The sequence below is a fragment of the Schistocerca piceifrons genome, chromosome 5, assembly GCF_021461385.2.
Source record: "Schistocerca piceifrons isolate TAMUIC-IGC-003096 chromosome 5, iqSchPice1.1, whole genome shotgun sequence".
Classification (NCBI taxonomy): domain Eukaryota; kingdom Metazoa; phylum Arthropoda; class Insecta; order Orthoptera; family Acrididae; genus Schistocerca; species Schistocerca piceifrons.
The window spans coordinates 96,491,008-96,505,581 of NC_060142.1; positions in this window are offsets into that span (position 1 = coordinate 96,491,008).

The window sequence follows — 14,574 nt, forward strand, 5'->3', positions numbered from 1 at the left end:
TTGAGGAATTTATTCAACGTCGTGTGGAGGTACCTCTGTACTGAATCGAACACTGCAATACTCTTACATCCTTTCTGCCCACCTAAAAAGGTCTGATGCAGTCGTTATTTGCATACGAAGTTTAAATAATATTGCACCGGCGCAGTCATTTGCATACGAAGTTTAAATAATATTGCACCGGCAGCAAACGTGACAGTACTATAACCAGATCCTGGGTGCTTGCGTGAAATGAAATTATAGCGGAAGTGGTTCCACACGTGTGGAAATATGTTCAGACATTTCACAGAACTACTTTACAGCCTTACCCATCCCATGTTCGTACTCACTGCAGTGTGACAATAATTCTGCAGCGTTAATTTTAAAGTTTAAGGAGACACTCACGCTCCTCATGCTCTACCAATGTAGTAATGCCGAGGTTGCAATGGTGATGGTAAGGAGATGTAATAAGCCGTCAGCTTGCACTCAGATCTCTGATCATTATGGTGCTAAAGTGTTGATTGCATTTCCACCATTTTTGTCAGGTTCTGCCACAGCCAGGTTTTATGTCAAAAAGTGTATGTACAATCACCAAAGACTAAGTCCGCGGCAATCGCGAGCTGGGACGGAGAACCTGGCCACACTGATATACATTCTAAGTCAGGCCATCTGCGCCTTCTGGCAAAATTGTACGCTGCGGCACATCTCTCGGATTGGAAACAAGGCTTCCTCCAAGAATCTTTTCTGGCTGTGGCCGTGGTCTAGCAGTGAAACACCTGACGTCTGACTGTGATGTCTCGCGATCATCAACTGTCCGCTACTACATTTTTACGGCAGCTTGCGTATGAATGTTGAGTTCATGAGTGAAATAATTGTAGCCCTGCTTTCTCATACACCCAGTAACATTAACCGATTGCTTAGTGGACTGCCTGCCACTGAACGCCACACACCCTATGGTATCCAGGGTCCATTTATTGTGGTAGTTCCCAGCAGCGGCTGGGGGCGGTGACATTGCACTCCTTCCTTGTGGGAAGGCACTCCCGCCATAGGTGATTGTTCACATCTCAGGTCACACCTCCCGAGAAACGGATGGAGGGACCAATCGGCACTTTCGGCAGGTATCAGCTCGGGTAATCACCCCTCCCTGGGCCTGGCCGTTACCAGGGGTACGTACGTGTCCTACCTGTCTACCAGGGGTGGGGAATTACGCATTACCCCGTCACCGGCTACGCATGAAAATGGGTGGGTCGGCCTTCAGACACGCACAGGGAGGAACAAAGAGAAAGGCAAAAACAAAGAGAAAGGCAAAAACAAAGAGAAAGGCAAAAACAAAGAGAAAGGCAAAAACAAAGAGAAAGGCAAAAACAAAGAGAAAGGCAAAAACAAAGAGAAAGGCAAAAACAAAGAGAAAGGCAAAAACAAAGAGAAAGGCAAAAACAAAGAGAAAGGCAAAAACAAAGAGAAAGGCAAAAACAAAGAGAAAGGCAAAAACAAAGAGAAAGGCAAAAACAAAGAGAAAGGCAAAAACAAAGAGAAAGGCAAAAACAAAGAGAAAGGCAAAAACAAAGAGAAAGGCAAAAACAAAGAGAAAGGCAAAAACAAAGAGAAAGGCAAAAACAAAGAGAAAGGCAAAAACAAAGAGAAAGGCAAAAACAAAGAGAAAGGCAAAAACAAAGAGAAAGGCAAAAACAAAGAGAAAGGCAAAAACAAAGAGAAAGGCAAAAACAAAGAGAAAGGCAAAAACAAAGAGAAAGGCAAAAACAAAGAGAAAGGCAAAAACAAAGAGAAAGGCAAAAACAAAGAGAAAGGCAAAAACAAAGAGAAAGGCAAAAACAAAGAGAAAGGCAAAAACAAAGAGAAAGGCAAAAACAAAGAGAAAGGCAAAAACAAAGAGAAAGGCAAAAACAAAGAGAAAGGCAAAAACAAAGAGAAAGGCAAAAACAAAGAGAAAGGCAAAAACAAAGAGAAAGGCAAAAACAAAGAGAAAGGCAAAAACAAAGAGAAAGGCAAAAACAAAGAGAAAGGCAAAAACAAAGAGAAAGGCAAAAACAAAGAGAAAGGCAAAAACAAAGAGAAAGGCAAAAACAAAGAGAAAGGCAAAAACAAAGAGAAAGGCAAAAACAAAGAGAAAGGCAAAAACAAAGAGAAAGGCAAAAACAAAGAGAAAGGCAAAAACAAAGAGAAAGGCAAAAACAAAGAGAAAGGCAAAAACAAAGAGAAAGGCAAAAACAAAGAGAAAGGCAAAAACAAAGAGAAAGGCAAAAACAAAGAGAAAGGCAAAAACAAAGAGAAAGGCAAAAACAAAGAGAAAGGCAAAAACAAAGAGAAAGGCAAAAACAAAGAGAAAGGCAAAAACAAAGAAAGGCAAAAACAAAGAAAGGCAAAAACAAAGAAAGGCAAAAACAAAGAAAGGCAAAAACAAAGAAAGGCAAAAACAAAGAAAGGCAAAAACAAAGAAAGGCAAAAACAAAGAAAGGCAAAAACAAAGAAAGGCAAAAACAAAGAAAGGCAAAAACAAAGAAAGGCAAAAACAAAGAAAGGCAAAAACAAAGAAAGGCAAAAACAAAGAAAGGCAAAAACAAAGAAAGGCAAAAACAAAGAAAGGGAAAAACAAAGAAAGGGAAAAACAAAGAAAGGGAAAAACAAAGAAAGGGAAAAACAAAGAAAGGGAAAAACAAAGAAAGGGAAAAACAAAGAAAGGGAAAAACAAAGAAAGGGAAAAACAAAGAAAGGGAAAAACAAAGAAAGGGAAAAACAAAGAAAGGGAAAAACAAAGAAAGGGAAAAACAAAGAAAGGGAAAAACAAAGAAAGGGAAAAACAAAGAAAGGGAAAAACAAAGAAAGGGAAAAACAAAGAAAGGGAAAAACAAAGAAAGGGAAAAACAAAGAAAGGGAAAAACAAAGAAAGGGAAAAACAAAGAAAGGGAAAAACAAAGAAAGGGAAAAACAAAGAAAGGGAAAAACAAAGAAAGGGAAAAACAAAGAAAGGGAAAAAAAAAGAAAGGGAAAAACAAAGAAGAGAAGTCTCCAAAGCCGCATTGGAGGAAAGGGTAAAGAGAAGAGGTAAGGAAAAAAGGACAAAGGAAGGATGAAGACGTGCAAGCAGAGAAAGCGAAGAATGCGTTTCAGTTTCAAGCGTCCGTCTCCGGACGTAGGCACAAAACATACTTTCAGAGGGGGAGAAAGGGAAGGAAAGAGCCGGCGATGAAGGGAGGGGGGGGGACGGAGATGGGGGATAGAGAAGGATGCGGAAAAGGAAGGTATAAGGTATGCAGCCCGGAAAGGAAGGAGGGCCACATTAGCTCGGGGTCCCGTGCTCTCTACGCACGTATCCACAAAGGAGTTGTGGACACCCTGGAGGGGCGCTTTAATGTTGTGGAGTGATGCTCCAACAAAAATGTCCACAGTTTGTTGCTGTCGGGTGTGAAATGCAGAGGCGTACAATGGTTTTCAAAATGACTTTTCTTTTACAGTAATTTGACAACTATTTCTACACTTCATGATCCATTTAAAGTACCTCACTACAGTGTTCGATGTTACAGGCGGTTCTTAATGCAAATATTTCGTCAGGCGTTCGTCTATTTCTGTTAAGCTAAGTGAGTAATGGTGGTGCACGGCGTTTTACTGTCGTGCGATCCCTTACATTAAATGTACGTGATAAACTGCCTGTGTTGCTGTAGATCATGCACTGCGAAATATTCACACTGCGGGGACCCCATGTAGCTTAAATATCACGTTGGACTAACTTTAAGGTATTGAACTACATTTAAACCAACAAGTAAGCCCATATTCAAAGCCACCTAGAACGGAAGGAGATTGCTAACGTCAGTGTCAGCAAACGTATACAGGGGATGCCTCACTGCTACGACAGAAATTTATCAAAAAGAAACAAAGTGAATTAACTGATATAACCCACATGTCAAGGCGAATGTTACTGTATTTAAGTGACGAAAAAAGAAACTCACATTAGTTTCCTTGACAATTGATTCGCATCTATTCATGGCTGCTGTATATTGATGGAGCTTGATATTCCCAAAACAGACGTCTATGGACTTTAAAACGGCTTACGGAGTCGAGATTGAGGAAAGGCTCAATTACTAACGAAGTCAGAACAAAACCTTTAAAGAATTTCTTCCAGAAATTTTCAGCTCCATGAAGACAAAGGGAAAAACGAGAACTTTGAATGCCCTTGTACCAAAACTTTGAATGCCCTTGTACCAAACGCGATTTGAACTCGCGTGTTACAACCCACTGCACCATCGCATCTTGAGTTAACGAGGCGCTGCTGGTAGCAGTGCTCTCATATTGCAAAATGGGTCGCTAAGCCACGTGAGTCACAGATAAACATAAAAGAACAGTTGTGACCTACGTAAAGTGCAGAGTACCTGGAGCCCAAAAGTGGAATTTTACTTCCGTGTAATGTGGGACACCGAGAAGTAACATTGAAACATGGCACTTTGAGTACGGCCCCGTCCACACCAAATCCTGCATTTTCCTGTTACCGTTGGTTGCTCAAATTGTTTTTCTTAAATCACATACACTTAATTGTTCTTTATTTGGAAACAATTTCAAATAAGGTTGACAATTATTAAATTTGACTTAAGATACAATGTCAAATTAAACAAAAATTTTTAAGGAAGCTGCACTCACTGGTTAACTCCTTATTGACCAGAAATTCAAATTACATTTTTGATGGCTGAAGGCCTGGATAGAAAATTCTTGAGTTATTGCTGTTGGGGTCTTCAGCCAACTATTGTCCCTTTTTAATAGTATTTTAGTATCTTTTGGGTAGTTTGTTTTTTAAGAATGAGCTAATCATCAAATTTTTACTATTAACACACAATATACACTCCTGGAAATGGAAAAAAGAACACATTGACACCGGTGTGTCAGACCCACCATACTTGCTCCGGACACTGCGAGAGGGCTGTACAAGCAATGATCACACGCACGGCACAGCGGACACACCAGGAACCGCGGTGTTGGCCGTCGAATGGCGCTAGCTGCGCAGCATTTGTGCACCGCCGCCGTCAGTGTCAGCCAGTTTGCCGTGGCATACGGAGCTCCATCGCAGTCTTTAACACTGGTAGCATGCCGCGACAGCGTGGACGTGAACCGTATGTGCAGTTGACGGACTTTGAGCGAGGGCGTATAGTGGGCATGCGGGAGGCTGGGTGGACGTACCGCCGAATTGCTCAACACGTGGGGCGTGAGGTCTCCACAGTACATCGATGTTGTCGCCAGTGGTCGGCGGAAGGTGCACGTGCCCGTCGACCTGGGACCGGACCGCAGCGACGCACGGATGCACGTCAAGACCGTAGGATCCTACGCAGTGCCGTAGGGGACCACACCGCCACTTGCCAGCAAATTAGGGACACTGTTGCTCCTGGGGTATCGGCGAGGACCATTCGCAACCGTCTCCATGAAGCTGGGCTACGGTCCCGCACACCGTTAGGTCGTCTTCCGCTCACGCCCCAACATCGTGCAGCCCGCCTCCAGTGGTGTCGCGACAGGCGTGAATGGAGGGACGAATGGAGACGTGTCGTCTTCAGCGATGAGAGTCGCTTCTGCCTTGGTGCCAATGATGGTCGTATGCGTGTTTGGCGCCGTGCAGGTGAGCGCCACAATCAGGACTGCATACGACCGAGGCACACAGGGCCAACACCCGGCATCATGGTGTGGGGAGCGATCTCCTACACTGGCCGTACACCACTGGTGATCGTCGAGGGGACACTGAATAGTGCACGGTACATCCAAACCGTCATCGAACCCATCGTTCTACCATTCCTAGACCGGCAAGGGAACTTGCTGTTCCAACAGGACAATGCACGTCCGCATGTATCCCGTGCCACCCAACGTGCTCTAGAAGGTGTAGGTCAACTACCCTGGCCAGCAAGATCTCCGGATCTGTCCCCCATTGAGCATGTTTGGGACTGGATGAAGCGTCGTCTCACGCGGTCTGCACGTCCAGCACGAACGCTGGTCCAACTGAGGCGCCAGGTGGAAATGGCATGGCAAGCCGTTCCACAGGACTACATCCAGCATCTCTACGATCGTCTCCATGGGAGAATAGCAGCCTGCATTGCTGCGAAAGGTGGATATGCACTGTATTAGTGCCGACATTGTGCATGCTCTGTTGCCTGTGTCTATGTGCCTGTGGTTCTGTCAGTGTGATCATGTGATGTATCTGACCCCAGGAATGTGTCAATAAAGTTTCCCCTTCCTGGGACAATGAATTCACGGTGTTCTTATTTCAATTTCCAGGAGTGTGTAACTAAGAATTCTTAAGACCAATTGCATTTATAGCTGACGGCATTATTGACAAGAAATCCTGATTTGTCAACTGAAGGCCCCAAGACTAATAATTCATATTTAAAAAATTTCTTTTTGTTATTCATCACAATCTGACCAAATCAAGAGGGAAGTGGGCCTCAGACAGTGCTGCAAGGAAAACCTGGGAAAGTCACTGAAGTTTGTAAACGATGAGACAGGCAGCCAAGAGTGGTATTCCCTTAACCACAGGTAAATTTTGTAAGAGTGTTGGCCTGTGTTTTAACTAACGTCTGATAACCAATACAATGATGGAATAAGCCAGACAAGGCGGAACCGGTGGACACCACTGCATCTTCAGAATCCGGTGTTTGGTCCTTGTGGTTCCTTCTGCTTCTGTATGTACTAAAGTAATCCGAAAGAAACACAACATCCGAACCACAATCAAGGAGGCTGAAGAACTACGCGCCTTCCTGGACAGCAGCAGCAGCAAGACAAGGTAAGGTACATTGCCGCCGGAACACACTAACCTCCAGGGCAGGTAACTGGGGCGTTAACGGCCACTACGCAGAAAAATACCGCTGGTTGAACTTCAATGATTAATTAGCCGTGCTCCACTTGTGTTATTATTAGTGAATTCCTTATTATTAATTTCGCCAACTCAAAACACTCTACTCATTGTTCGCTTGTTACTGCTGTCAGGATTGCTAAGACAAAGAGCAAACGGCGTTATCTCAAAACAGTGGACGTTTCCCTACTGGGTTAATGTTCATTGAACTCAAGCGTCCTGGGTCCAGTGGACAAGGAGGTTGTCGCGCTCGCAACTACAGCCCCTCGATCCGGCAATGCCCGCGTGCCACCAGCAGTCCTGGCACGTCTTCGCACTGCCAGACCTCACTACCAGTCCGTCCCAACCCAATGTCCCGACACACTCTGGAGGAGCAGAAAGTGCTTTCTGGGTCAAAGATATATATATTTTTTTTTGTGGTTTTAGGGCGCACAACTTCAATGGTCATTAGCGCCCTGACTACTCTAAGAATGCACCGCGAGGCACAAGTTGACCACAACAACTAAAAGGGAAAACACGATAAAAGACAGACTGACAGGCATAGGATTAAAAAACAGCATCATCAAATGTCCTTAGCGAGGTTTGTCAAATTGATAAAACGAAGAACACGAGCAGCTGCTCGTGGGTCATCCGCTAAAATGGCATCGAAAGTATTTGGCAGGTTAAGATCGAGGCGCAGTGTGTTAAGATCTGGACAGGACATTAAAATGTGTCTAACCGTCAGCAAGTGCCCACATGGGCAGAACGGCGCCGGCGCAGCCGTCAGCAGATGGCGATGGCTGAACCGGCAGTGTCCAATTCTTAACCGGGCTAAAACGACCTCCTCCCGCCGAGAAGGGCGTGAGGAGGACGCCCAGGCCACGGGAAGAGGTTTTAAGGCCCGAAGCTTGTTGTCGGTAAGTGCAGCCCAATCGGCATGCCACAGCGATCACATGCGCCGACAAATGACCCTGCTAAAATCGGACGAAGGGACACAACAAGAAGCTGTCCGAGGCTGGAGGACCGCAGCCTTGGCCGCGGCATCTGCAGCTTCGTTCCCAGGGATACCGACATGGCCAGGAACCCACATAAAGCTAACTGGAGAACCGACGTCCACCAGCTGCTGAAGAGAGCGTTGGATCCGGTGTACGAAAGGGTGAACCGGGTACGGATCACTGAGGCTCTGGATGGCGCTCAGGGAATCGGAGCAGATGACATAAGCAGAATGTCGGTGGCGGCAGATGTAACGAACAGCCTGGTAGAGGGCAAAGAGCTCAGCTGTGAAGACCGAACAATGGCCATGGAGCCGGTATTTGAAACTTTGTGCCCCGACAATAAAGGAACACCCGACCCCGTCATTGGTCTTAGAGCCATCTGTATAAATGAAAGTCATGTTGATGAACTTCGAACGAAGTTCCAAAAAACGGGAGTGGTAGACCGAACCGGGGGTGACCTCTTTTGGGAGCGAGCTGAGGTCAAGGTGAACGCGGACCTGAGCCTGGAGCCAAGGTGGCGTGCGGCTCTCGCCCACTCGAAAGGTTGCAGGGAGTGAAAAATTAAGGTGTTGAAGGAGGCGACGAAAGCGAACTCCAGGGGGTAGCAGGGCAGAGACATACAACCCGTATTGACGGTCAAGGGAGTCGTCAAAAAAGGAACGATAAGACGGATGGTCGGGCATTGACAGTAGCCGACAGGCATACCGACAAAGCAGTATATCGCGCCGGTAGGTGAGTGGCAATTCGCCAGCGTCACCATGAAGACTCTCTACGGGACTGGTATAAAATGCTCCGATCGCAAGTCGTAAACCCCGATGTTGTATGGAGTTGAGGTGGCGTAAGATGGATGGCCGTGCAGAGGAGTATACGAAGCTCCCATAATCTAGCTTGGAGCGGACGATCGACCGATATAGACGAAGCAGGACGGTTCGATCCGCTCCCCACGACATACCACTGAGAACACGGAGGACATTTAAAGAACGGGTACAACGGGCAGCCAAATATGACATGTGGAGTCCAGCTAAGTTTCCTGTCAAATGTAACACCTAAAAAATTTTGTTGTCTCCACGATTGGGAGAACAACGGGACCGAGTCGTAAGGACGGTGGGAGAAACTCTTTGTAGCGCCAGAGGTTAATACAGACCGTCTTCTCGGCAGAAAAACCGAAGCCATTGGCGACACTCCAGGAGTAAAGACGGTCAAGAGAACGCTGAAGACAGCGCTCCAGGACACGTGTACACTGCGCGCTGCAATAGATGGTAAAATCGTCCACGAAAAGGGAGCCTGATACATCAGCTGGGAGGCAATCCATTATTGGATTGATCGCGATGGCGAAGAGAGCGATGCTCAAAACTGAGCCCTGTGGCACCCCATTCTCCTGGCGAAAGGTGTCGGACAGGACAGAACCCACACGTACCCTGAACTGTCGATCCATTAAAAAGGAACGAATAAAAAGAGGGAGGCGACCGCGAAGGCCCCATGTATGCATGGTGCGGAGAACATGTCCCTCAATCCAGATGCGATTGTATGTACGAAGAAGAAAACCTTTACCCGCAGGAGAAAGGTTCTTCAGCATCTGAATATGAATAGAATCAGGCCCTGGAGCGGAGGACCGTGATCGGCCAAGTGCGTTTTCGAGTTCCCGCATGGTGAATGGGGCATTATAACTTTCACAATTCGAGGAGCGGAAGTTAGGTGGCCTAGCCTCCTCTGCCTGTTTGCGGGGGAGGAAGGCAGGGTGGTAATGAGCGGAGCTCGAAACCTCTGCGAAAAAGCGGCCGAAGGCATTGGAGACAGCCTCAGGGGCCACAAGGACGTCATTCGCGACCTTCAAGCCAGAAACTGGTGAGTGGACCTTAGTGCCAGATAGCCGGCGCAGGCTACCCCAGACAACAGAAGGAGGAGTAAAACTGTTGAAGGTGCTTGTGAAAGCAGCCCAGCTGGCTTTCTTGCTTTCTTTGATAATACGACGACACTGAGCACGTAATCATTTATAATTGATACAATTCGCCACTGTAGGGTGGCGTTTAAATGTGCGTAAAGCACGTCGACGAGCACGTAAAGCGTCTCTACATGCTGCGGTCCACCAGGGGACCGGTACGCGACGTGGAGAAGAAGTAGGGTGAGGGATGGAATATTCAGCAGCAGCGAGAATGACTTCCGTGAGGTGTGCGACCTGACGATCGCAGCTTGTGAAGGTTTGATCCTGAAAGGTCGCCCTGGAAGAGAAGAGCCCCCAGTCTGCCTTGGAGATGGTCCAATTAGAGAAGCACGGAGAGGGGGTATGCTGCAGGAGATGGATAACACACGGGAAGTGGTCGCTCGAATATGTATCAACAAGTGCATACCACTCAAACCGGCGTGCAAGTTGGGGAGTACATATAGAGAGGTCTAAATGGGAATAGGTGTGAGATGTGTCCGAAAGAAAATTAGGGGCGCCAGTATTGAGGCAGACAAGACCGAGCTGGTTGAAAAGGTCTGCTAACAAGGAGCCCCTCGGGCAGGATGCTGGAGAGCCCCAAAGGGGATGGTGGGCATTGAAGTCTCCAGTTAACAAAAATGGTGCAGGTAGCTGAGCAATAAGTTGCATCACGGCTGCCCTGGTAACGGCAGATGACGATGGAGTGTAAACGGTACAAAAGGAAAACGTAAAAGTGGGGAGAGTAATGCGGATGGCAACTGCCTGCAGGCCGGTGCGCAACGTGATGGGATCGTAGTAAATATCATCCCGGACCAGCAACATAACCCCTCCATGAGCCGGAATACCTACCACAGGTGGTAGGTCAAAACGCACAGAGGTGTAGTGTGCCAAGGCAATTTGATCGCATGGGCGTAGCTTCGTTTCCTGGAGGGCTACAACGAGCGGACGGTGCAAGCGGAGCAGCAACTTCAAGTCCTCTCGGTTGGAGCGAATGCTGCGAATATTCCAGTGAATAAGTGCCATCGTAAGAAAAGGAAGATGATAGAAGTGGTCACCTCGAAGGCCGCTTAGGGCCTGGCTTCGAGCGAGCACTGCCGCCGCTATCAGTAGGCGGACAGTCATCGTCCATTGGGTCTATAGGGTCATCGGCCATCTCGGGAGGATGGCCGGGAGGGGGAGCTTCCTCCCCCGGTGAACGGCCAGATGTACGGCTACCAGCGGTGCGGCCAGGCGAAACGGATGACGGCCTGGGGCGGCAACCGCTGGGTGGCGCAGGAGAAGAAATGCGCCGTGGCGGAGAAGGAGAACTGTGCTTCCTATGCGCCTTTTTGGAAGGACGGTTGGTGGAAGTACCGGTCGAAGGCTGGGAGGTCGAGGTTCGGAGAAAGTCTGCACGGGATGGTTCCTTCTTGAAGGCCCGTGCATCTGACTTCGTTGTCTTCGTCTTAGCAGAAGCTGAGGAAGGGGCTGGTGTCTGTGGGGTGATGGGAGGAAGAGGAGACGTTGACCGCGCGATCTTAGCACTGGCCGAACGGACGACCGTGGTGCTGAAGGTCAGATCGCATGTCTTGGTTGCTACCTCCCGGGTAGTCCGAGGAGAGGCGAGGACAGTACTGTATTTCCCCGCTGGGAGCAGCGTGGGCTTCCTACTAGCCAATAGCTTGCGAGCAGCCGAGGTGGACACTTTCTCTTTGACCCGAATTTCTTGGATACAGCGTTCTTCCTTATAGACAGGATAGTCGCGGGAGGATGCGGCATGGTCACCCTGACAGTTCACACAACGAGGAGACGGAGGTGGACAGTCACCCTCATGGGCATCCCTGCCACAAGTGACACATTTAGCCGCATTGGAACAAGACTGTCGAGTGTGATTGAAACGCTGACACTGGTAGCAGCGCGTAGGTGTCGGGACATAGGGGCGAACAGAAATAACCTCGTAGCCCGCCTTGATGCGCGGTGGCAGCTTAACACTATCGAAAGTCAAGAAAAGTGTCCGGGTCGGTACAAGGACATTGTTGCCCTTTTTCATGACCCTATGGACAGCCGTCACGCCCTGCTCAGCGAGGAAAGATTACTAGCTCCCTCGACGGATTGACTGAATTCGTCTCGTGGTGTAGTCTATGAAGCTCCTCACAGGGAACGTGTACAGGAGGGTGGCCCGAAGCAGTTTTTGTGCCTGAAAGGCACTCTCAGTTTCTAGTAATAAGGTGCCGTTACGCAACCTGGTACAAGATTTGACAGATCCGGCTATGGCATCTACGCCCTTCTGAATAACGAAAGGGTTGACAGAGGAAAAATCCTTTCCGTCCTCAGATCGAGAAACTACGAGGAACTGTGGGGCAGGCGGTAGTACTTTTGTCACTGTTGGCTGGTCACGTTTCCGTTTTTGGGTCGAAGTCGAGAGAGATGGAGTAGAATCCATTGCGGAGGAATCCCCCATGATTGCCAGCGTCTCCGATGGCGCGCTCCTTCCTTGTGGGGACCCTCTCAGAGGGCACTCCCGCCTTAGGTGAATGTTTACACCTCAGGTCACACCTCCCAAGAAACAGACGGAGGGACCAATCGGCATGGTCAGAAGGTATCAGCTCAGGCAATCACCCCTCCCCGGGCCTGGCCTTTACCAGGGGGTACGCGCGTGCCTTACATGTCTACCCAGGGCGGGGACTTACGCGTTACCCCGTCACCGGCTACGCGTGCGAACGCGTGGGTCGGCCTTCAGGCACGCACAGGGAGGAAGGAAGAAGAGGAAAAAGAAGAGAGAGAGGGAGAAAGAGGACAGACTGTCTCAAACGCCGAGGCGGAGACCAGAGAAAGCAAGGAGAAGAAGGCAATGAGAAGGCAAGGAGAAGAAGGCAATGAGAAGGCAAGGAGAAGAAGGCAATGAGAAGGCAAGGAGAAGAAGGCAAAGAGAAGGCAAGGAGAAGAAGGCAAAGAGAAGGCAAGGAGGAGAAGGCAATGAGAAAAAGGCAATGAGAAGGCAAGGAGAAGTCAAGGGAAAGAGTAAGGAAGACAGTGAGGTGGAGAAGAGCAAAGAAAGGAACCAACAAAAGGAAGGAAGAAACGAGAAGTGGAAAACCAAAAAGACCACGATTATAGGTCGTGGAACCGTCCGTCTCCGGACGCAGGCGCTAACTACCCCCGTGAGGGGGATGGACTCCTTTTAGTCGCCTCTTACGACAGGCAGGAATACCGCGGGCCTATTCTAATCCCCGGACCCGCAGGGGGATGGGTCAAAGATAGTACCACCATACTAGATATCTATAACTGCTGCTGCTGCCGCCACCCACAGACAGTCAACGCTAGCAAACATGGTAGGGGGCCAGTAAACACAAGAAGAAAACAAGACGATTTATTTTTGTTTTGGGAAAATTGTAATCAAGCTTTCGTTGTAAACTGCCAATATATTTATTTCAGTGGAACAAAAGTAACTGATGTCTTACTGTTTTGGGACTTTAACAGTGGAGTGCAAGGTGCAGTGTCTTGGGACAAGGTTGATTTTCATGTTGTTGGGTATGGAAACAAGAAGAACCAAGTTAACGAACATACTTTTCATTTTTTTTCTTTTTTGAATCATGAAATGAGTTGATTATTCACAGCCATGCAGTAATTAGTTAGTATGAAAAGGTAGCCGCAAAAGTGTGCTGAAATGCCATTCACACATTTTTCACCTAGAGATCTATACACACCTGTATAAAATGTACACCACAATGTCTGCGAATTTGTTTTGTGGCATTAAAAAACAGTTGGGGTCATAAGCGCCCACGTGAAAACTATAGAACACGACTACAGAGAGGAGTTAAACGACTACAGAATAGGAGACAACTAAAAACAAGCACGTGGAAGAAGGGATATTAAAAAAACAAAAACACCCTGCGGGAATGTAGGTCCAAAACTTAAAATTAAATAGCCTTCGCTATATTGCTTCGGCGGATAGAAAGTAGAACGTGGTCGACAGCCCGCACATCATTCGATAAAATGGCTGATAAATCAGATGGCAATCCCAAGCTGGAACGTACAGGGTGTCCAGATAAGGGCTCCCTGGTTTCAAAAATATCTCGAAAACAAAGATCGATAGAGGAATGCAGTAAACGGTATGTTTATTGTGAAAGCTGTAAGTAGCTTATACAGCAGTTTGAAATAATAGTTACAAAAGCTGCTAACAGATGGCGCTGTACGCTGTAGAGCTCGTATCAGCATACAGAAGTGAAATAATCGTATGAAAACAATCTTTGCAAACAATCACGTCACAATGTTTTCAAAATGTTCGCCATTGGCACTACAGAGGTGGCGCAAACGAAGAATGAAATTCGCCATCACACTTCGTAGTGTCTCAACCGAAATGGATTCACATACCACAGAGATCGCTGATTCAGGCTCGTCTAGCGTGGCGGGACGCTTCGGGTAGACCATGTCTTTCACTGTGCCCCACAAAAAAAAGTCACAGGGAGTCAAATCCGGCGAATATGGAGGCCAATGCATGCCTGCAACAGTAAATTCGGGAATCGAGTCATTGCTTTCGAATATCCCAAAGTATCCCTCAAGAAAGCGAAACACTTGTGCGGTCCGATGTGGTCGGGCTCCATCTTGCATAAACCATTCAGTACCTGGTCGATCCTCTAACGCTTGCTGTGTGGCGACAAACTGTTCCAAAATTGCAACGTAACGTGCACCAGTGAACGTTTCTCGAATGAAAAAAGGGCCAATAATGCCTCTGCTGCATACTGCAGCCCACACAGTAACTTTAGGAGAATACAGGGGTTTCGCTTCACACCAATACGGCTTTTCGGAACCCCAAAATCGCCAATTCTGCTTATTCACGCATCCATTCATTCAGGTGGAAATGTGCTTCATCTGTAAACCAGATG